The 21,352-nt window shown below is 42.2% G+C and overlaps 2 protein-coding genes across 8 annotated transcripts in view; one reads left to right on the top strand and one right to left on the bottom strand.

Moving 5' to 3' along the window:
• The window catches only part of CCR3 (C-C motif chemokine receptor 3), a 58,046-nt gene extending 39,472 nt beyond the window's left edge, over window positions 1-18,574 (bottom strand). For 2 of the 7 annotated variants that reach the window (XR_006264663.1, XR_006264664.1), the window contains exon 1: window positions 18,463-18,574. The gene's annotated coding sequence lies outside the window, so the exon portion shown is untranslated. Of the gene's footprint in view, window positions 1-1,887; window positions 1,907-4,856; window positions 5,052-12,418; window positions 12,492-18,462 lie in introns of those variants that run through there. The other 5 variants (XR_006264665.1, XM_043443351.1, XM_043443350.1 and 2 more) reach the window with 4 other exon arrangements.
• The window catches only part of XCR1 (X-C motif chemokine receptor 1), a 321,508-nt gene that overhangs the window by 143,091 nt on the left and 157,065 nt on the right, over window positions 1-21,352 (top strand). The window lies entirely within an intron of this gene.

Below are 21,352 nucleotides of genomic sequence, written 5' to 3'. Positions count from 1 at the left end.
GCTGTTGATGTCACCAACTGTTTTGGGGGTTCTGCCTTCCCTTGGAATTGCTCATTGTTTTGGAAGAGGGGTAAATTCTTGAATAAGCATGCATTGACCTGTCAGGAGACAGGATAAAAAATGAAATCTGGATTTCCTTGTAATTACTCTGCAGAGCTCAATGGGAGACTTTGATGAGGCGAGTTGTAGTACGGGTTTAAACAACCCAAGACGACTCGAACTTGAATTTCAGTTAGGGCACCCACAGCTGCATGACCTTGAGTTAATCGTTTAATCTTGCTGGACCTCAGCTTTCTCATCTGTCAACTGAGAATGATAATAACTACATCATTGGGTTGCCATGGAACTAGCTAAGATAAATATACAAAAAGTCTCTGAGGACTGTCCAAAGCTAAGCAGAAGTAAGGGATGAGAAGAATACCACTGAGACCTAAGCCTCACAGGGATGAGTCATGTGCCTGCTCCATGTGCTCATGTGTCCATGGCACCCAGGATAGTCCTGGGCACAGAGCGGGTGCTCATCCAATGTTTTGGGAAGAAGTCTGACCATGGACAGTGTGATCTGTGATACACTGGCTAAAGTGGACAAGACAATGAAGTTGACCAAGCATTCATCAGACATCTGCTGTATATGCAGGAATGTGCTTTATACTTCAGATGATAAAGAAAAGGGTAGGAAGGAAAGACAGTGACTTTGCTGGGAGGGCTCATGGGCATCCTGGGGCCCCAGTTTGAGGGAGCTTGACAGTCAGCATCTCGGCTCAGGTGGTCAGCAGAGACAGTCAGAGAAGAGTTAGGAGAACTGGAAGCCTGTCCTTTGAACATGAGAAAATAAGGAGTCACCGTTGCTTTCTGTTATAGAATTGGCCTTTCCCATGGGCCAGTTATTCTCTGAGAATCATGATCACATAGGATTCTTGTTAGAAACGTGACTCGGGGGCCTGTGTAGACTCTGGAAGGGCACTGGTGACTCTGGAATATCTTGGTCAGATTTGTCATGTATGTTGGGAATTTCTCCTGTGGTGGTTTTTTTTTTTTTTTTTTTGGTATCAGGAGTATTCATTCTTCCAGGTTGTAGCTCCACATTAACCCTTCACTGGTTAAATGTCCTCATCTGTCTTTCCAGTCTCTTATGATCCAGGCATTAGCATCGGAGGTGACACCGAGTCTGACACCTTCGTTCTCCTCTCAGGGATCATCGTGTTATCTGCCACAGCATTCCAGCAGGGGGTGTGGTGTGGGAGCCCTCAGGTCCCCTCGGACACTTGTGTGGACAACACTGATGGAGATTCCCAGGACGTTAAAGTGTCTGAGAAAGCCTCAGTGAGGAACGGGTTTAAATGTGGTTAACCGTGCATTCCTCCAAGCTTGTGTTAAGGTAGAGAAAACATTGTTGTTGTTGTTTTTTTCAAATAGCACCTGTCAATATACTCCAAGACGGGGGCTGGGTAGGAGAATGCCGCGGGTGCTTGTCTGATGACTGGTCAGCGTGTGGGCACAGCACAGAGCAGTGGCCAGCCCTCTTCCGGCCCATCTTCTCATTTTGACAGGAGTCCCCCGAGCAGCCCCTCGAGGTGTGTGCGGACGCTGTTGCAGACAAGGAAACTGAGGTTCAACAAGCAGCTTGGCAAACACCAGAGACTAAAAGACAGAGCTAGCTTCCACCTTAGGGTTTTCTCCTATTTTTTTTTTTTTTTTTTTTTTAGATATTTTTATGTGGACCATTTTTTTAAAGTGTTTACTGATTTTGTTTATTTCTGTTTCATGTTTTGAGTTTTTGGCCATGAAGCATGTGAGATCTTAGCTCCCCCAACCAGAGATTGAACCTGTACCCTTTTCACAGGAAGGCAAAGTTTTAATCACTGGACCACCAGGGAAGACCCTTACCTCAAGAGTTTAGACTGTTCACTGGTGCTCATTTTTCCTGCCCTGCATCACCATCTGAAGGACTGGTGCTTTCAGCTGAAGATAAGGATGGCAGACTGTAAAGGTAGAACCAGAGTGACTTCCCTGAGGTCTAGAGTGGCTTGTTCTGTCTGACTTTTCCCAGGATGGGCAGGAGATTTTTGGTGCTTCTTTCAGTCTCCTTGAGGCAGTCAGCTCATGAGTTTCCAAGGTACACAAGAAAACCTGACCCCAAACTCTAATACCTCTGATCTTTTCAGATTCTTAATGTACATAAACTAAAGCAGAAGCATTTTTGAGAAAACAACCAAAATAATGACATCAACAACAAACCAAACAGAAGACAGCTTAGGAATATGGGAACATCTGAGGGAGAAACAAACAAACAAAAGATGTTAAGAAGCTATATGAAAGGGTCAGAAATTTCTTGCAGGCAAGCTCAGGTCAACTGTGGCCTTGAGCGTGTGAAAGGAAGTGTTGTTGAGCAGCAGGAAGAAGTACTTGGGTTCCTTTATCCTGTCTTCAACACCAGCTCCTGGCTGCAGGGTCCTGGGGCAGGAAGGTGGGTTCCAGCCATTTTCCTCCTCTTACTGACATGTTTCCAGGGGAACATTTAACTCCTAGGGGAGGTAATGGAAGTATTCATGCAGCCAGTGGTGCCTGCCTCTGGCACTTGGTGGTCGAGTGTATTTCTGAGTTCTCTCCGTTGACAGCACCCTGCCCTTCTGTAAAGCCCCCAAATCAACAGAAGCAAGCCTTGACAAAAAGGGCTCTTCCCCCATCATAGACTCTTAATACAAGACAAGTTGGAGTGACCATGTGGAAGCTGTATTATTTGGGGAGGTAGTGGACATCTCCAGATTTGAACAGAAGAGCAGAGTCTACACTTAGCATTGGCCTGCAACTCAAATCTAGAATTAAACCAAGGATAAAATGAGCCACCCACTGGACAGCTGTGAGCACCTGGCACGCTTCCAAGTGCAGGGTGTGTGGTTGACCAAGCCCTGCTGCTGGGCTCTGAAACTAATGCTCTGCTTTCCCCAAAGCTGCACTTCTGTGGCTTGCCCCTCCCCTGACCCAGCCAGCATGCAAACTGAGGCAGGCCCACTCCTGGGAGACAGGGCTTCCACTGATGGCTGCCTTGAGCTGGAGAGCTCCCAAGTAGACATACCAAACTCCCCTTAGTCTACACAACAGGCTGGGAATCATCTGCCATCCTCCCCTTGCTCCCTGCTTCACTTTAGGCCTGACAGTGCTCGCCCATTTCCCCTCATAGGTACCTCCTCTAATAAAGGTGTAAGACCTGCTGGGTGTCTGCTTTTCACTATCACACCCTGCATATTCACACTAGCTTCAGAATAGAGCCCAGGTCCCTTTAGTCCATTTCCGGGAAAAATTGGGTGGTTGTTGATCTAACTATTCTGTATGTTTCGTTTTGCACTTTTTCTTTCTTTCTTGTCAACACTGAAAAAAATCTAGTATCAAAATTAGAAAATCAATATAATGATGAAGAAAAAAGTGAACAGTGATTTAGAAATGATGCAGAAAATACAGTTTTCTCCCCAAGATATGGGAAGTACCTCTTAATGAGGTACAAATACAATGCATCTCTGCATAAACAGAAAACTCACCAGATGTCTGTCAAGTGGAGTAAATGACATCTTTTCTTCCACAATATCTTGAACTATAAGATGGGCCCTTGGAAATGTAAAAAGAGAAGAGAGAGCGAGAGCACAGATAAAAAGACAAGAGAAATAGAAGATATGAGGGATGGAGAGATAATAGATATTTAAGTTAGTCTCTTCCCTTTTTTCAAATGGCAGCCAGAAATTTTCTACCAGATGAGAAAATTTAATTTCTGCTTTGTTCACAATTACGTAGTACAGTGTTATAGAGGCTTCTATAAAGCCCAGTGGCTAGAAGGACACCTAGAAATATAACTTGGGATGGAGAGGACTAGATGACTTGTTTTCCTATGGGATGTTGTTTTGCATCTCATCTCTGTAGACACAAAAAATGTTCACAACCTAAAAGAGAGTTATGTTTTATTTTGTGGGAACTTTTAGGACTTCAAGCCCAGGAAGCAGCATCTCAAGTAACCCCGAGAGAACTGCTCTAAAGAGGTGATGAGGGGAGCTAGGTTATATAGAAGTTTTGCAACAAAGGGCAGATAGTTGGTACATCAAAAGATGATTGTTAAAAAAAAAAAAAAAAAAAACCCAGATATCTCCAAGTTAAGGACTTTAGTGCTCTTCTATGTATGGACAAGTGCAGGAGTCTGGGCTCGCATCCTGGTTCCCTCGGGGCTCACCATCAGGAGTGGCTGCAGCCGGAAGACTGCTAGATGGCAGGTGTTCTTTTCTTCCTGAGTTTCCTCAGGCCTCACTGGCTCACGTTCGGGGGTTGCAGGGCTGCAATTGCTGATGACTGTGACATCCTTTGTTTATTGATATGGCAGGAAACATTCCGTTTCTCACCCCCAAGATTAATCTGGGTACTTTCTAAACGTGTCAAGCCTCTGTTTTGAGCTGTGTAAATCCTCAACAAATTTTCAGATGTGCCAGAGCATCTACTCTGGGAAAGATAAGAGAGCTAGTGAGGGGGTTGGAGGAAAGGCGTATCAGTCCTGAGCTCCAGGCAGCATCAGTGAACTCAGACTGTCACCAGGAGTGGCAGGGTGGGGGCTGCGCTGGGAGTGGGCAAGTTATGTGAGAGAAACCATTCAGTAATGTAAACAACACTTCCTGCACACTTGTGTCACATGTCACACCAGGGATCTGCTAAGGGCTTTATGTACTTTGTCTCTTTTAAGCCTCTCGGTGACCCTGTAAGGTAAATGAGGTTTTTTTTTTTTTTTTACCATTTCTCAGAGGAGGAACTGAGACAAGTGGGTTAAGCAATAGCTCAGGATAACACAACTAGAAAATGGTGGGGCTTATTCTGGAACCCACCTCTGTATGCGTCGTTCCCTCTCCTCTGACCACCATGCCCGCTATTTCTCCAGGAGTCTGTGGATGAGGCCCAAGGGGTGGGCAGTGGGTTGGTTGGTGCTGGCCCTTCAATGCCCTCCAATGGTCCATGCCCAAGATTCAACAGGTGACTTTTATGTCAGAACACCTTTGCTTTAATTCAACATTAAGAAAAACCTGAAGAAAGCAGGCATATTACACTTCATTATAATAAGGAACAAGTTCTCCTTCTAGGAGAATGTGACATATGTTGGCAGAGCTCTGCTGGGTCCCCTTGAGTCCCTTTCCCATTTCTGGCTGTCCTCCCTCAGCCTCTGTGCTCTTTTGCTTCCAGCCTCTGCACCTGTGATTGGCTGTGGAGGGCGATCCTAAGGCTCAGGAACCATGGTGCCCCGGCTCCCCCAGCCCCACTCTCCTGCATGGAGCCAGGAGGAACCCCTCTCACTGCCGTGTTCTAGGCAGGACACACTGTGAGGTTCCTGTCCCAGGGCCCGCTCAGAATCCGGCGGAGACCCCGGGGGATCTGTGCCTGAGACCACACCCTGCTGCTTGCTTCCTCCCTTCTTGTCCAGTTCCCTCACTCTCTTGCTGGTGTCTTCTGAGAGCACCCACTGAATAAATCACTCACATATGAATCCTCCCCTCAGGGTCTGGGCCCTCGTAAGATAGGGCATTTAACATAGACGGAAGTTCCTTTATTTTTCAACAGCTTATTAAGATGTAACTTTTGGACAGTAAAGTGTATCCATTTAATGTCTACAGTTTGATGAATTTTGACAGTCGTATACATTTGGATTACAACACCCATAGTCAAGATATGAGTGTTTCCATCACCTCCAAGAGATTCCTTATGCCCCTTTGAAATCCATCCCTCCCTCCAGGCAATCACATCTTTCCACTTCTTAAGATCAGTTTCTTTGCAGCCTGCTGCCTAAACTTTAAGCCAATGCTATATATTTTTGACTTTTGTATTGCACTACTTAAAGTTACCAATTTCAGTTTTAGCTTAGAAAATGCTAGCTGACTAGCTGACACAAAACTCCAAAATGTACAATGAGCTTGAACATCTAGAAGTGTATTTCTTGATCATGTACAGCAATCAGGATTATTTATTGGTGGCAGTCTGCCTTTAATCATTAGTTCAGGCACCTAGGCATCTACATACAGTGTCTACTATCACTGAAGTTGGCATTCAAGACCCAAATGTATACAGCTGCATCACCCGAGAGGAAGGAGAAGAGTATGAAGGAATGCTCATGGAAGGATTTTATGAGCTGGTGAAGAAATCATTCACATCATTTCTGTCCACATTCCATCAGCTAGGACTCAGTCATGTGGCCACCCATGAATGTGTCAGCAGCTAGAATGTAGTCTGTCTGTGTGTCCAGAAATTAATGATACTTATGTGTATGCATGTGTTAATTAATAACTGTCTGACCAGAAAAGAACAAGCTCAAAAGAGGAAGATAAAAGACATACTGACACTTAATGCCATTTTAATCATTAACAGCAACAACATAACTATGAAGTGACAATAAGAGTGACTATCATCTTTTGAGGAATTTGGTGCCACGTGCTTTATGACATTTATCCTCACAGTTCTACAGGTATACAATTTCCTTATGAAGATTAAAGCAGTAGGAGATTATACAGCTGTGGTTGCCAAATGGCTACCAAATAGCAGAGGATAAATTTGTGCCCAGGTCTTTCTTGATGCCTAAGTTTCTGCAGTTAGCATAAAGCAGAACAAATCAGTTACAGCATTTTCCCACTTCAGTGAGAGCTATGAATTATCAGCAGCAGATTTTAACATAATCCAGGGCATCAAGAATCTATAGTTATTCAGAGATTCTAGAAGGAGCAGTAAATAAACTTCCCACAACTTAGACCTCAGGGCAGATGGCCAAGCAGGCACCTGCATCGCAGATACAAGGGTGGGGTCACATTCAGCCCTAGGAGAGTTGAGAAAGCTCTTTGCTGTTTACCACCCACTCTGTGTTCTAAGAAGCCTGGATCAAGAAAATTCTTAATGTGATGATGGCAGGGGTTCAGGGAAGAGACACTTTTTTTTTTTTTTTTTTTTTAATTTGAGAGAAAAAAAAATTCTCTAGGTAAGAAGAGACAGGGTGGAATGCAGAGTGGGTGTTACATGAGGTCTAGGAAGAAAGATGAGGCTGGCACCAGGGAGACTGAAAGGGCTGTGTGGGGCCAGGAGGGAGAAAGATAGATGCCAAGCAAAGGGGCAGTAGATGAGAAAGGATTTAGGGAAAAAAAGTTCAGCAGGATTTGAAGGTGGGTTTTTGTGTAGTGTGGGATGTAACCTTCCTATATCAGTTAGGGTTTGGTCATGAAAAAGCCTTCTCTAGGTATTTTAACCAGGAAGGGAATTAATGTAGATTACAATGCCTTGACAGCTAGTAAATATTTTCAAGTGCTTATGGAACATTCACCAAGATAGACAATATCTAGAGCCTCAAAAAGTGTTTAAAATTTGCATTATATAGAATATATTCTCAGATCAAAATGCAGTCAATTAAAAATTAAAAACAGAAAAATGACAAACATTTCTAAACATGTGAAAAATTTAAATCACACGTCTATATAATCCACAGATCAGAAAGGAAGTCTCAAAGGAAATAAAAATGACTTTGAACTAAGTGAAAACAAAAATACAACATCAAGATATGTGAGGTGTAGCTAAAGCCATTCTGAGGAACATATTGCCACACTGAATGCTTACGTTAGTAAAGAAGATCGGAATCAAGTCAATAATCTAAGTTTCTTCCTCTAGAAACTAGAGAAAGGGCAAAATAAGCCCAAATTAAGCAGAAAGAAGGAACAACTAAGATAAGAGCACAAAGTAATAAAATTTAAAACAGAAAAGAGATTAAAGCACTGAAACAAAAAGCTGATTCTTCAAAAAGTCATTGAAAATGAGTGATAAACCTTTAGCAAGACCTGAGAGAGAGAGATGACACAAATCAACAATGTCGCGAATGAAAAAATGTCAAGAATGAATACAGATTCTTCAGCCATTAAAAGGGACAGTAAGAGAATACTGGAAACAACTTTGGGGCTTCCCAGTTGGCTCAGTGGTAAAGAATTTGCCTGCAATGCAGGAGACGTGGATTCATTCCCCGGGTCAGGAAGATCCCCGGGAGAAGGAAATGGCAACTCACTCCAGTATTCTTGCCTGGGAAGTCCCAGGGACAGAGGAGCCAGGCGGGCTACAGTCCATAGGGTCGCACAGAATTGGACATGACAGACCAACTGAGCACACACACAGCACATGAACAACTTTATGCTTATGCGTGCAACAATTTAAAAGAAACAGACCAATTTGTTGGTTAATAACAGAGACAAGACATCTGACAAAGTATTTCACCACTGGTGGTGATAAACACCTCTCAGTGAACTGATAACTTAATAAACAGCATCTACAAGGAGCCTAGAGATAGCATCATGCTTAATAATGAAAGATGAATGCTTTCCTCCAAGATCATGAACAAAGTTCGTTCAGTCACTCCTCTCCAACTATAAGTCCTAGCTAGCGCAATGAGACCAGAAACAAAATATAAGGCATATAGATTGAAAAGGAGGAAATAAACTGCCCTTATTTGAGGATGACATTGTTGTCTACATAGAAAATCCCAAGGGATTCTCCCCAGAACTGTTGAAACTAACAAGTTCAGCTCGGTTGCAGGAAAAAATCAACAAACAGAAATCAATCACATTTTTATGTATTAGTGAATACTTAGAAACCAAAATTAAAATACCATTTATAATGGCTTCCAAAATCTTTTAGACTATACCTAGGTATAAATCTAACAAAACATAGACAAGATTTGCAATGAAAACTACAAAATGAAATTAGAAAAAAAAAAAAGACTTATGGTTTAGGCAGAGGGATATACACATAGAATAATGGAACAAAATAGAAAATTATAGAACCAAACTCACAAATATATCCAACTGCTTTCTGACAAAGGCACAGTACCTTTCAACAGAAGAACAGTAGCCTTTTTCATAAATAATGCTGGAGCAATTAGATATCCATAGACAAAAAATAAGTAAACCTTAACCCAAACTTCACATAATCTATACTTCAATAAAATTTAAAAAAAAATAAGTATCAACTATACTTCAATAAAAAACTTAAAAAGACACATACAAAACTTGACTCAATTTATCACAGGCTTCATTGTAAAATGTAAAACTATGAAACTTTGAAAGATAGCAAAGGATAAATCTTTGTAATCTAGAATTTGGTGAAAAGTTGTTAGAGTTGATGCCAAAAGCCATATCCATAAAAAAAAATAGTTGATAAATTTGGCTTCATAAAATTAAAAGCTTCTCTCTCTGAAAGACTTTTAAAAAGCAGATGAAAACACAAGCCAGAACCTCAGAAAAGACATCTGTAAACAATATATCCAATAAAATATTCATGTCTAAAATATAAAGCATTCTCAAAGTTAAAAAGCAAAAAACCAATCTGATTAGAAAATAAAGATTTTTTTTTTTCCCCAACAAGGTAGAAATTTTAAAAGGACTTATCTCAAGCGAATAAAGAAATCTACAGATGGTTAGAAAGAAAGGAAAAAATGGGCAAAGGCGCGAACAGATACCTCATGAAGAGGACATACATATGGCAGCTAAGCACATGAAGCCGTTAGGAAAATGCAGATTAAAACTGCCATCACACTTATCAGAATGACAAATAAAAAGTGACAACACCAAATGAGGAAACTGGATCACTCCTACATTGATGCTGGGCATGTAAAATAATACAGATACTCTGAAAAAGAATATGGCTGTTTCCGATAAAACGAATGGTGCTAGCGGTAAAGAACCCACCTGCCAACGCAGAAAACCTAAGAGACTTGGATTTGATCCCTGGGTCGGGGAGGTCCTCTGGAGAAGGAAGTGGCAACCCACTCCAGTGTTCTTGCCTGGAGAATCCCATGGACAGAGGAGCCTGGCAGGCTACCGTCCATGGGGTCACACAGAGTCGGAAGTGACTGAAGCAACTTAGCACGCAAGCAAAACACATGCTTACATTGCAATCTAGCTGTCACATTCCTGGGCAGATATCTCAAAATAAACATTTTTGAAGATTTTAAAATTGAAATGTGGCACGCATGTAATAAAATGCCTATAGTATACTAATCCAAGTTTTTCCATGTATCCACACCTGTGTGACCGCCGTGGCTGGACAGTGCCAGAGCCCCAGACCATTCCTTGGTGTCTCTTCCCAGTCTGTATCCACAGAGGTAACCGCTGTTTTGTTCCTATTACTATAATTTAGTTTTGGCTGTACCGTATGTAGTCATAGTAGATAGTTCTTTTATGTTGTCGCATAGCATTTTATTGTGTGAAGACACCATAGTTTGGGGCTTCCCTGGTGACTCAGGTTCGATCCCTGGGTCAGGAAGTTCCCCGGGGGGAGGGCACGGCAACCCACTGCAGTACTCTTGCCTGGAGAATCCCATGGACAGAGGCGCCTGGTCGGCTACAGTCCCTGGGGTCACAAAGAGCAGGATATGACTGAAGTGACTGAGCACACAGCACATAGCACCCCAGTTTACCTGTTTTATTGTTGATAAAAATTGGGGGTTTGCAGTTTGAGACGGTTATAGATAAAATTAGTAGCTACAGTCTTGTCTATGTCTTTAGAGTTCATATACATTTCTTTCTCTGCAGTATATACTTTGAGGTAGAATTTTGGGGTCATAGAGAAGGCATTGTTTAGCTTTACATGCTACTAAACGGTTTTCTAAGTGGTTGTACCAACTTCTTATGCTTTTGCCAGCAGTATGTGAGAGTTCAAGTTCATCTCCATTCTCGTCAATAGTTGGTATTGTCTATTAGAGATTTTTCTTGTTTTCTTTTTCATTTTAGCTCTTCTGATGGGTATGAGCTGCTATATCATTATGGTTTTAATTTGCATTTCTCAAATGATTAATGATATTATCTTTTCACATATATGTTGGTTATTTGGTTATCATCTGTGCAGTGCCTGATCAAATCTTTTGCTGGTCTAAAAATAATTAGGTTGTTTGTTATTTTCATATTGACTTTTAGGTGTTTGTAATCTGTTCTGTATATGAGCCCTTTACCTAAGAGAAGTATCTCTGATCTGTTTCTGGCTATAGGCACTTGTTCCTTTTTCTCCCAGTCTTCTGGTACACCCTGATCACTCCTGATAGTGATTCTGTTTGCAAACATCTCTAGGCTTAAGTTTCCAAACCCTGCTGCAGTCACCAGCCACTTCTCCAGTGTTTCTGTCAGTGTCTCAGATTCATACCAGCACACTGCTTGCCCCTGCCCAGATTCTGGGCCAGCCATAAACAAAATCTCTCTGTCTTTGATCCCTTCATCTCTCACTTACTTCTCAGAAGCAGGAAGATTTCTTGTTCCCTGAGGTAGAATGAAGTGAGGAAATAAGTTTATTCAAGCAGGTACATGATAATATCATACTCTGAATAAAAGATGTCAAGCTATACTCTCACCTGTGGTCACACACACATCAAGGCATCAAACTTAATCAACGTGTCTCCATATCAGCTGCCTCTTATGCATGCAGCTCGATGCTGGCCACTCTGGAAAACCCACAAAGGAGGACTGGACACGGGTCCAGCTGTTGAGAAGCTTACAATCGAGTTGGGAAGAAAAGGCGTAATACAGGTTATGTGATTTAGTGAAATAATGCATATTAGATAGTACATAACATAACTCTTCAGAATCAAAGAGTTTTAGAACTGGGCATGCAAGACCATAAGTGCTAATTCAAGCTGGCCCTAGATGAGAAGTTTTTAGAGGACTTCCTTAAGATAGTCTCTCCTTCCCCTTTTCAGCATGGGGGTGGGGAGAAGGGGTTTCTTGGACAACTTTTTTGCATGTAGGAGATACTCAGCATGTGTTTGCTGGTTTGAGTGAAGCTTAGGTTGCAGAAATAAATAGCTATATAACGCCCATCAGCCAAATACCTACAAAGTACCAGGCATGTAGTAAATCACATTTAATTCTTGCCACAATTCTGAGAAGGGAATCATATTGCTTCTGTTTTACAGGTGGGAAAATGGAGGCTTAGGCAAAGAAAAGACATAGCATCTGATAGAGCCATGATTCAAAGCAGGTTGACCTACTGGGGCCCTTGTTGCTTGCTGTGAGACACCGCCATTTCCTGTTGCTTGAACAAAGGGAAGGGGACAGTGGGCCTAGCCACTCACAATGTCAGAGATTAAAGCCCAGGTCCTAGGGTACCGGGTCTCTGAAGCAGGGCCCAATAGAAGAGGCCGTCCCTTCAAGGGAGGCCAAAGGTGGCCTGACTGGTGACTTTGGATAGCAAGGCAGAAGCGAGAGGGAAGCAGATTAGATAAGAGAAAGTAACACAGCCCGGTGGTCTGTCACCCCTCCCCCCATTCCTGTAACTTCCCCAAATATAATGCTCGATCCCTCATGTGCCCAATTTGGCTGGATGTCCATGTGTCCTGTGAAACCCCACTTCCACCTTGCCATCCAGGAGTGCCCTAGCCATGCCATACCATGGAACCGTGGCTGCTGGGCTGCCGTGGACTGGTAGTGGCATGCATTCGTCCTTCCTCTCGTCTCATCGTTCTGAAACAGGAATTCAGACATTGGCACCAATTCAGACATTGGTGCTTAAATCTGCCAGTGTTTCCTTCCATGGCGGCCCAGTGGTTTAGAAGCCACCTTGCGATGCAAGGGACACCAGTTTGATCCCTACTCCGGGAAGATTCCACATGCCTCGGAGCAGCTGAGCCCGTGCACCACAGCTGCTGGTTCTAGGGCCTGCGAGCTGCAACTTACTGAAGCCCGTGTGCCTAGAGCCCGTGCTCCACAGCGAGAGAAGCCACCGCAGTGAGAAGCCCACATGCTGCAATGAAGAGTAGCCCCCGCTCGCTGCATCTTGAGAAAGCAAGTCTGCAGCAACAAAGACCCACCACAGCCAAAAAAGAAGTGAATCTTTTTAAAAAATTAAAAACAGAAAAACTGAATCACTTTTCTGTACAGCAGAAACTAACAACACTATAAATCAACTATGCTTCAATTAAAAAAAAAATGAAAGCCAGAAAACAGAACAAAATACCGCCAACCACAGCTTACTCCCCTCAAGAAAACCCACAGAGGGAAAAGGAAGATAGTAACGAGACTAGAAAGTTCAGAAAAGGGAAGCATGAACTGAGTACACGATGCCTCACCCCATAGGCACAAACCCGTGGTTTGAACTTCTGTTTGTGTGGCATGAAGCAGAGCCCACCCAAAGATGGCAGTGGGGCAAGACCCCTGCCTCGCTCCAGAAAGAGGACTGATCTAGCAGTGGCCTCATGAGCTGGTGCATCCCAAGTGTAAGGGAATTCCCCTGCAAATAGGAAATTGAGCACCAGCTAGCTGTACAAAGGGCAGGCGTTTGGTTTCTGCCCAAACCAAAGATTTGTGGACTCAGATGCAAAATCTGTTATCACATCCCTTTGCCCTTGCAGATTTAAGATGAAAGAGATGCAAATATCTTTCCTGTACATTCATGGTGTGTAGGTAGGAGTAATGTGCTGGTAAGTGTTCTCACAACCCACTAGGAAGAAAGAAACAAAAAAGGCATTGACATGTTTGCTGGTTTCCAGTTTCCCTGGTGTAAAGACTCTCTCTCCTTGTGGCCAAGTTTAAGCTGCTGACTTAAGGTCACTGAGGTGGAGTTGGGTAACCTGAGCCTTCCACAGAGTTAAACAGCCATAGTGTTGCGTTTACCTTATGTGCTCAATGCTTTATGTGCATTGCTGGATTAGTGTTCATTCATGAGAAAAGTGAGGCTCAGAAAAATAGATGATTTACCCTGTGTCATTAGCTACTTACTGGTGGAAAGAGGAGTTTAAAATAAGTTAAAATTAGTCTGCTCTAGATCAGTAGTTCTGAAGCTTTTTTGATATTGGCATGAACAGCCTTTTTTTTCTTAATCTTATGAGAGGATTTTATGAGCAATAAATTGGATAGCCTATATAAGACCCCTAGAACATATTTATGCAATTGATGATCAATAATAACTTATTTATTAGTATCATTATTATTATTATTATTATCATATCCTTGTTATGTATGAGGTAGAGGCTCCTTGTTTTGATGTGGAAAAAGTGAAGCATTTGTTGACATGAACCTAGTTAGAGAAGAAGTTGGCTGTGCCCGCAGTTTCAATAAAAGTCTTTGAAAGGCATTTCTTATGGCACAGACCTTGTCAGAAGCAGAGCAGGGCTCAAGGCCATAATTTCTCCACATATCCCAAAACAGATTTCACTGACTTCGCTTAAACTCTGCTGTTTAAGCATGTGTTGAGGTTAAGATAATACCACACCCATGGGATGCTGAGGGCAGAAACCTTGAGCAGGAGAGAATACCTTGCTGCCAAAGGATATTGCCAAGCCAAGAAGTACATCTTCATGAGGCACTCAGTGGCCATAAACTCAGCTTCATTCCATGTTTTCCTCTCACCCTTATGTATTTTGACTTCAGAACACTGTGTACACATGGGTGTTGGTTTTATTCTCAGTGGTTCCCAAAATAGAAAACAGATAATAAACACCTATTGAATTGTGGTGTTGGAGAAGACTCTTGAGACTCCCTTGGACTGCAAGAAGATGCAACCTGTCAAACCTAAAGAAAATCAACCCTGAATATTCATTAGAAGGACTGATGCTAAAGCTGAAGCTCCAATACTTTGGCCACCTATTGTGAAGAGCCAACTCATTGGAAAAGCCCCCGATGCTGGGAAAGACTGAGGGCAAGAGAAGGAAGTGACAGAGGATTAAATGGTTGGATAGCATCACTGACTCAGTGGACGTGAATTTGAGCAAACTCTGGGAAATAGTGAAGGACAGGGGAGCCTGGTATACTGCAGTCTATGAGGGCACAGTGTTGGATACGTTTTAGTGGTTGAACAACAGCAGCAAGTGCCTAACAAATAATTTTGTGAAAGTACATTATGACTCTATTTTCACAATAACTCAGACCAAACTAGAATCTTTATAGTAGAAAGTGTTACATGCCTCACCCTTGAATAAAATACTTACAGATTTAGCAAATGGGCTCTGTGTCCTAAAACAATGTTTACTTGTAACTACTGTTGTTTAGTCACTAAGTCATGTCCAACTCTTTGGGACCTGGCGGCCCGCCAGCCTCCTCTGTCCATGGGATTTCCCAGGTAATAATACTAGAGTGGGTTGCCATTTCCTTCTCCAGGGATCTTCCCGACTCAGGGATCAAACTCATGTCTCCTGTGTTGCAGGTTTGCTACTGAGCCACCAGGGGACTCATTTTCTTATTTAAATATGTGATTTTGAGTCCTGGCTCTGTAACTTTTTTAACTGACTTGACTCTGAAACTTTATGGCATTGAAACATGTGAGCCCAGAGGTTCACAGGGCAGGTTGGTTTTGGATTTTGTTTCTGTATTACAGTTTGTGGTCATTTTAATTTATCAACATAAAATTCAAACAAATGGATATCCCCAGAAGTTCCCTCTGGGACAGTTACTGGGAAAATGCCACTATTTCCTAAAGTTTAAGATTTCCTGCCTCAGAAAACCCCAAGTTGCACACATACCAAAAAGAATAATTTCAAACTCATTGAAAAAGAGGTCAGTTTTGTGGTTACCAGAGGGGGAGCTGGGAGGTGGGGAGAAAGGGAAGATGGAACTGGATGAAAGTGGTGAAAAGGTACAGACTTCCAGTTACAAAATAAAAAAATACTAACCATGTAAAACATTTTGAATATAATTGACACTGCTGTTATATATGAGAGGTATTAAGAGAGTAAATCCTGAGTTCTTATCACAAGAAAAAAAAAATTTTTTTTTCTATTTCTTTAATCCTATATCTATTTGAAATGATGAGTATTCACTAAACTTACTTCATGATGTATGTAAGTCAAATCATTCTGCGGTACACCCTAAGGTTATACAGTGCTGAATGTCAATTATATCTTGATAAAACTGGAAGAAAAAAATAATAGACTATTTTTAGAAGAATGACTTACAATACCACTTTTAATGGCTGATAGGCATTGTATCATGTGCATATATTTACCGATTTTTCAGGTGATCCATTATTATTAGGCACGTAGATCACGTAAAATATTCGTGCATCATTAATAAGGCTGTGATACAGGTCCTTATTAACAAAGCGCTGTGCATATCTCTCATTGTTTCACTAGACTTGCTACTAAAACTTTGAGCCCTCTGCAAGCTTTTGATACATTATTGCCAGATTTCCCTGCCAAACAGTTGCATTTAATGTGTAACTTTATTCCCAACAGGAGTTCACCAAAGTGTCTGGTTTTTTTCACACTGTCCGCACTTCAGAATATTGCCATTCTGTTTTTTTAAGTTTTTTAATGATTCTCAAGTTTATAGGCAAAAAAGTTCCAACTTGGTTTTTTTTTTCAGTTTGTACCTCTTGGGAAAAACAGGATTTTTTAAAAGTCCTTTTTGAAAAAGCCCTGGATTCCCTCCCGTTTTCGAGCGTAATGTTGGTGGCACCACGGTCACTGCATTGGGCCTCCGTGGACAAGTGACTCACCCTGTCAAAATGCTAACAGAGTTTCCTGCCATCGGAGGCTTCTGTCAGAACATTACGTGGCTTAATTTTGACCCTAAATACCAACAACCTTTGTTCTGAGAGGAGGGGAAGAGAAAGCATCAAGTAAACACCCTAAGAGAGGGCAGCAGCTGGCAGGAGCATTTCTGCTTTCGTTTGTCTGGATTGTTAGGTTCAGACTGAAGGGCAGATAGGAGAGCCCCTTAACAGGCAGGGAATCTGACCCTAAGGAGACTTTTCTTTTGACGCAGATCACTCTCAATTTTTTAATGCACTCACAAGCAGTTTCTTCTTCTGGTATGGAGTTGAAATGACCTTGGACTTCACAGAGGCATGGTACCCTCCTTGTAGACTGAACAATTCACGTTCTGTCACTCCTCTGATTGAGGTTCTGAATAGGGTACATTTGCTCTCATCTTTTTTCTCCCCTTCTGTTAGGAACAGACTGAATCTAATATTATGTTCTTAGCATATGTTGAACTTAGTGAACTCTGTGATTCTCATGAAGAGGCTCGAGTGGAGAAATGCCAGGTCTTGTAATTAAAGGCTTCTGGAAGCATCCTTTAGAGCACATGCCATTGGCTTTTGTACCCTGTTGTCCAGCCAGAGTCTCTTCTCTGTGTATTGTAGTGTAAGTGTGATGTGGCCAAACAGAGCTGATGCTTGAGATTTTTCATTGTGACAGAGCAGAATAGCAAAGAAGGGGGGACGACATTGTTTTCATTTTATTTTTAGGTTAACTTTGTATTGACCTAGCTTCCATTGCTCTGAGAATTACTATGAAAAAAAATTTTTTATAAAGTCTGTACTATTATATCATTATTATTGATGTAATGGGTTAAAAATTTCATATTGATTTTCATTTTTAATCAGTCTATTATATATAATATGGACTTCCCAGATGGCACAGTGGTAAAGAATCTGCCTGCCAGTGCAGGGAGACACAAGAGATGTGGGTTTGATCCCTAGGTCAGGAAGATCTCCTGGAGCAGGAAATAGCAACCTATTCTAGTATTCTTGCCTGAAAAATTCCATGGACAGAGGAGCCTAGTGGGCTACAGTCCAGGGGATCGAAAAGAGTTGGACACGACTGAGCACAACACACACATATAATATATATTAAATATTAGTTTTATATTTGGTCAGCCTCAACTCTACCCCCTCCTAGTTTTTAATGCTTTCTTGTACTTTATTCCAGACTGCAGCAGCTTTTCCCTAAGCTCATATCAGGTCCTCATATATAGAAAACTGCTTTGTTTCTTTGAATAAGAAAAAGTTTGAGACTTCCAGAAGAACCTTAAAAAGCTACATACATACAGAAACAGAATATAGAATATACATTTCTAATTTAACCTTGGTATAAGTCACAACTTCTCTAGACCTGTTTTTACACTATGAAAGGATAGTTTGTCATTAGAAGAGAGAACACGAGTAAACCCTTCTCTGTTTCAGACCTGTCAGGGGAGTCAGGCCCCAAGTCTTTCACAAACCATGAGCTGTTTCCCCTTCTCCTCCTGAATCTTAGCTCGATTCCCCTCTAGCTCTCTACCTACTAACAGAACCAGACGGCAGGGTTAACAACCACCACTGATTCCTATTCTGGACCCGGAATAGGTATAAGGTTCAGAGGGTGGATTTACTTGCTCCGTGAGGCACACATAATCCAGGAGTGGTTGAACTTGAAGTTAAACCCATGTTTTCAAGCTCCAGAACTATAATCTCAACCACTGAACTGTGCTGTCGCAAAGCAGCCCGGTGGTTCTCAAACATTTTTTCAGCACTGAAACTTTTAAACTGGTATCTTCCATAAAATTGCAAAACTAGGGGTGCCCTGAGTAAGAAGGAACCCAGGTCTCATTTGCTTGGCCTCATTTACAAGCCCGGGTTGGCCCCGTGGTGCTTTCACAGAACACTGAGCTGCAGGGAGTAGGAGAGGAAACCACTACATTCCTATGACTACACTGACCTTGATGGAGCAGAACCTACCTTGCCGCCTCTGCAGAGTCTCTGGGTGAAGACCAAGAAGTCAGGGTCCACAACAGCAGAGGCCCAAGGGTGTGAGTCACAGCTTAAGTAGCAATGTCAAAAAAGGGCCAATAGAGCTGCCCTATTTTAATACTTCCGCAGGGCTGCAGAAGGGTTATCAAGAGACAAGCAGTGTCTACATTTTCTCTGCCTTGACAAGGGACATGATAAGGGATTTGGAAACTCATTTCCCCCATTCTTCTCTGCCAAGTAAAAACCAGAGTTATACTGAATAAAAATTGAACACCCTATGTGGCCGGTTTGGGAATCATTAATGCATCCTTCATATCTATCCATGTCTGCTAGTCATACCAAAATCTGCTTTTAGATCTTTCAGTTCAGTTCAGTTCAGTTGCTCAGTTGTGTCCGACTGTTTGCGGCCCTATGGACTGGAGCACACCAGGCTTCCCTGTCCTTCGCCATCTCCTGGAGCTTGCTCAAACTCATGGCCATTGAGTCAGTGATGCCATCCAACCATCTCATCCTCTGTCGTCCCCTTCTCCTCTCATCTTCCATCTTTCCCAGCATCAGGGTCCTTTTCAATGAGTCAGTTCTTCGCATCAGGTGGTCAAAGTATTGGAGTTTCAGCTTCAACATCAGTCCTTCCAATGAATATTCAGGACTGATTTCCTTTAGGATGGACTGGTTGGATTTCCTTGCAGTTCAAGGGACTCTCAAGAGTCTTCTCCAACACCACAGTTCAAAAGCATCAATTCTTTAGCACTCAGCTTTCTTTATGGTCCAACTCTCACATCCATACATGACTCATGGAAAAACCATAGCTTTGACTAGACAGACCTTTGTTGGCAAAGTAATATTTCTGCTTTTTAGTATGCTGTCTAGGTTGGCCATAGTTTTTCTTCCAAGAAGCAAACGACACTTAATTTCATGGCTGCAGTCACCATCTACAGTGATTTTGGAGCCCCCCAAAATAAAGTCTTTCACTGTTTCCCCATCTATTCGCCATGAAGTGATGGGACCAGATGCCATGATCTTAGTTTTCTGAACACTGAGTTTTAAGCCAGCTTTTTCACTCTCCTCTTTCACTTTCATCTAGAGGCTCTTTAGTTCCTCTTTGCTTTCTGCCATAAGGGTGGTGTCATCTGCATATCTGAAGTTATTAATATTTCTCCTGGCAATCTTGATTCCAGCTTGTGCTTCATCCAGCCCAGCGTTTCTCATGATGTACTCTGCATATAAGTTAAATAAGCAGGGTGACAATATACAGCCTTGACATACTCCTTTCCCTATTTGGAACCTGTCTGTTGCTCCATGTCCAGTTCTAACTGTTGCTTCCTGACCTGCATACAGGTTTCTCAAGAGGCAGGTCAGGTGGTCTGGTATTCCCGTCTCTTTAAGAATGCTCCAGAAATAACTCATGCTTTAATAGAATCTGACATGTCAGTGTCCTAGTGAAGAATATTGCTTTCATTATCTCTTGCCTTCTGAAATACCTCAGTCCACTGTGGACCAGTGTATTTATAGTACCCACAATTTGTTTTTAAATTTCAACTGTTGAGTTAGGTGTGCTGGAAGGACTTGTGAGCACAGAACCACAGCTACACTACCTGGTTGGCCCCAGCAGCACTTATCATCAGATAAATGGGAGAAGAGAATTTACCTTGACTGCAGGGGTAAAAATCATAGCGCATAACCAATCTGAGCAGATGAGGGTTAGGAATGAACATGCAGAAGAAACTGATGGTGGTGAGTAAGGAGAAGGAGGCCAGAAGCTTTCCATAAGAATTATAACCTAATCAGAACCCTGGCGACTCGAATGGGATTTAAAAGCATGTCCAAAAGAAGTTTACCTTGTTGGCCTCTATGGTGTTAATGGAGTGAGAGCACTTGGAGCAAGTTCCTAGAACTTTTGGCCACAGTAGAGTATAAATTATGTAACAATCAAATTCATTTATTGGTTTTATTTAAGCTGCTTTTCATTTTGGACGTTTTTCTTTTTCACAGTTTCAAATACTTCAACCACACGTGAAATCTTCTTTGAAACCAGCATCGTTACAGGTACATGTGGGCACAGCATACTTGGTGCAGGGTCCTGTACGCACACCCAGTCTCCCACTTGCTGCGTAAGACGTTTCTGTTTCCTAGTACAGAACACCCTTCTCTGAGCTCACCTACTTGGGACCTGCTGAGGAACACGGAGGCAGTTTTCAAGTTGGGGCTGCTACAAATACAGCTGCTATGGACATCTGTAACAGATCTTTGTATGAACATAAGCTTTCTTCTCTCTTGAGTAAATACCTAGGGGTGATATATGCCTGGACTTTTATAGTAGATGCATATTGAACTTTCTTAAAAACTGCTCAACTGTTTCCCAAAGTGACTGTACCATTTTATATCCTCATCAGTAGTGTGGGAGTTCCAGTTGCTCTACATCCTCACCAACATTTAGTATGTTTGTTATTTATTTATTTTTCTTTTATTATCCTGTTTTTTTTTTTTTTTTCCTGGTGATTCTCATGCCTTTTAAGGATTTGCCTTCTTCACATCTTTACATTCCCCCATCCTCTGCAGTCTAGTTTCTGTTCAGTCAAGTCCTCCTTCCACTGGAAATGACCTCTAAGAGCTCCCCATCCTCACTGTCCCGACATGGATCCACTTCTCTGTCCAGCTTGTGGACACACCACTGTCCTCTGGAAACTTCTCTCCTACTGGGTGGGGCTCACTGGCTCCGGGGCCCTCCATCTTCCTTTCTTGCTTTGCCTGAGTACAGACCTAAGTAACTTTCAATGCGAGAACACTGGTAGATAGAATTTCTGAATCCTCACACATCTGAAATGTTTTCGTCCTGCCTTCATACCTCATATAAAGTACTTTGATGGTTTGATTGAGC

The sequence above is a fragment of the Cervus canadensis genome, chromosome 22 (assembly GCF_019320065.1).
Source record: "Cervus canadensis isolate Bull #8, Minnesota chromosome 22, ASM1932006v1, whole genome shotgun sequence".
In the NCBI taxonomy this organism is placed as follows: Eukaryota; Metazoa; Chordata; class Mammalia; order Artiodactyla; family Cervidae; genus Cervus; species Cervus canadensis.
This window is presented reverse-complemented; position numbering and strand designations above follow the sequence as displayed.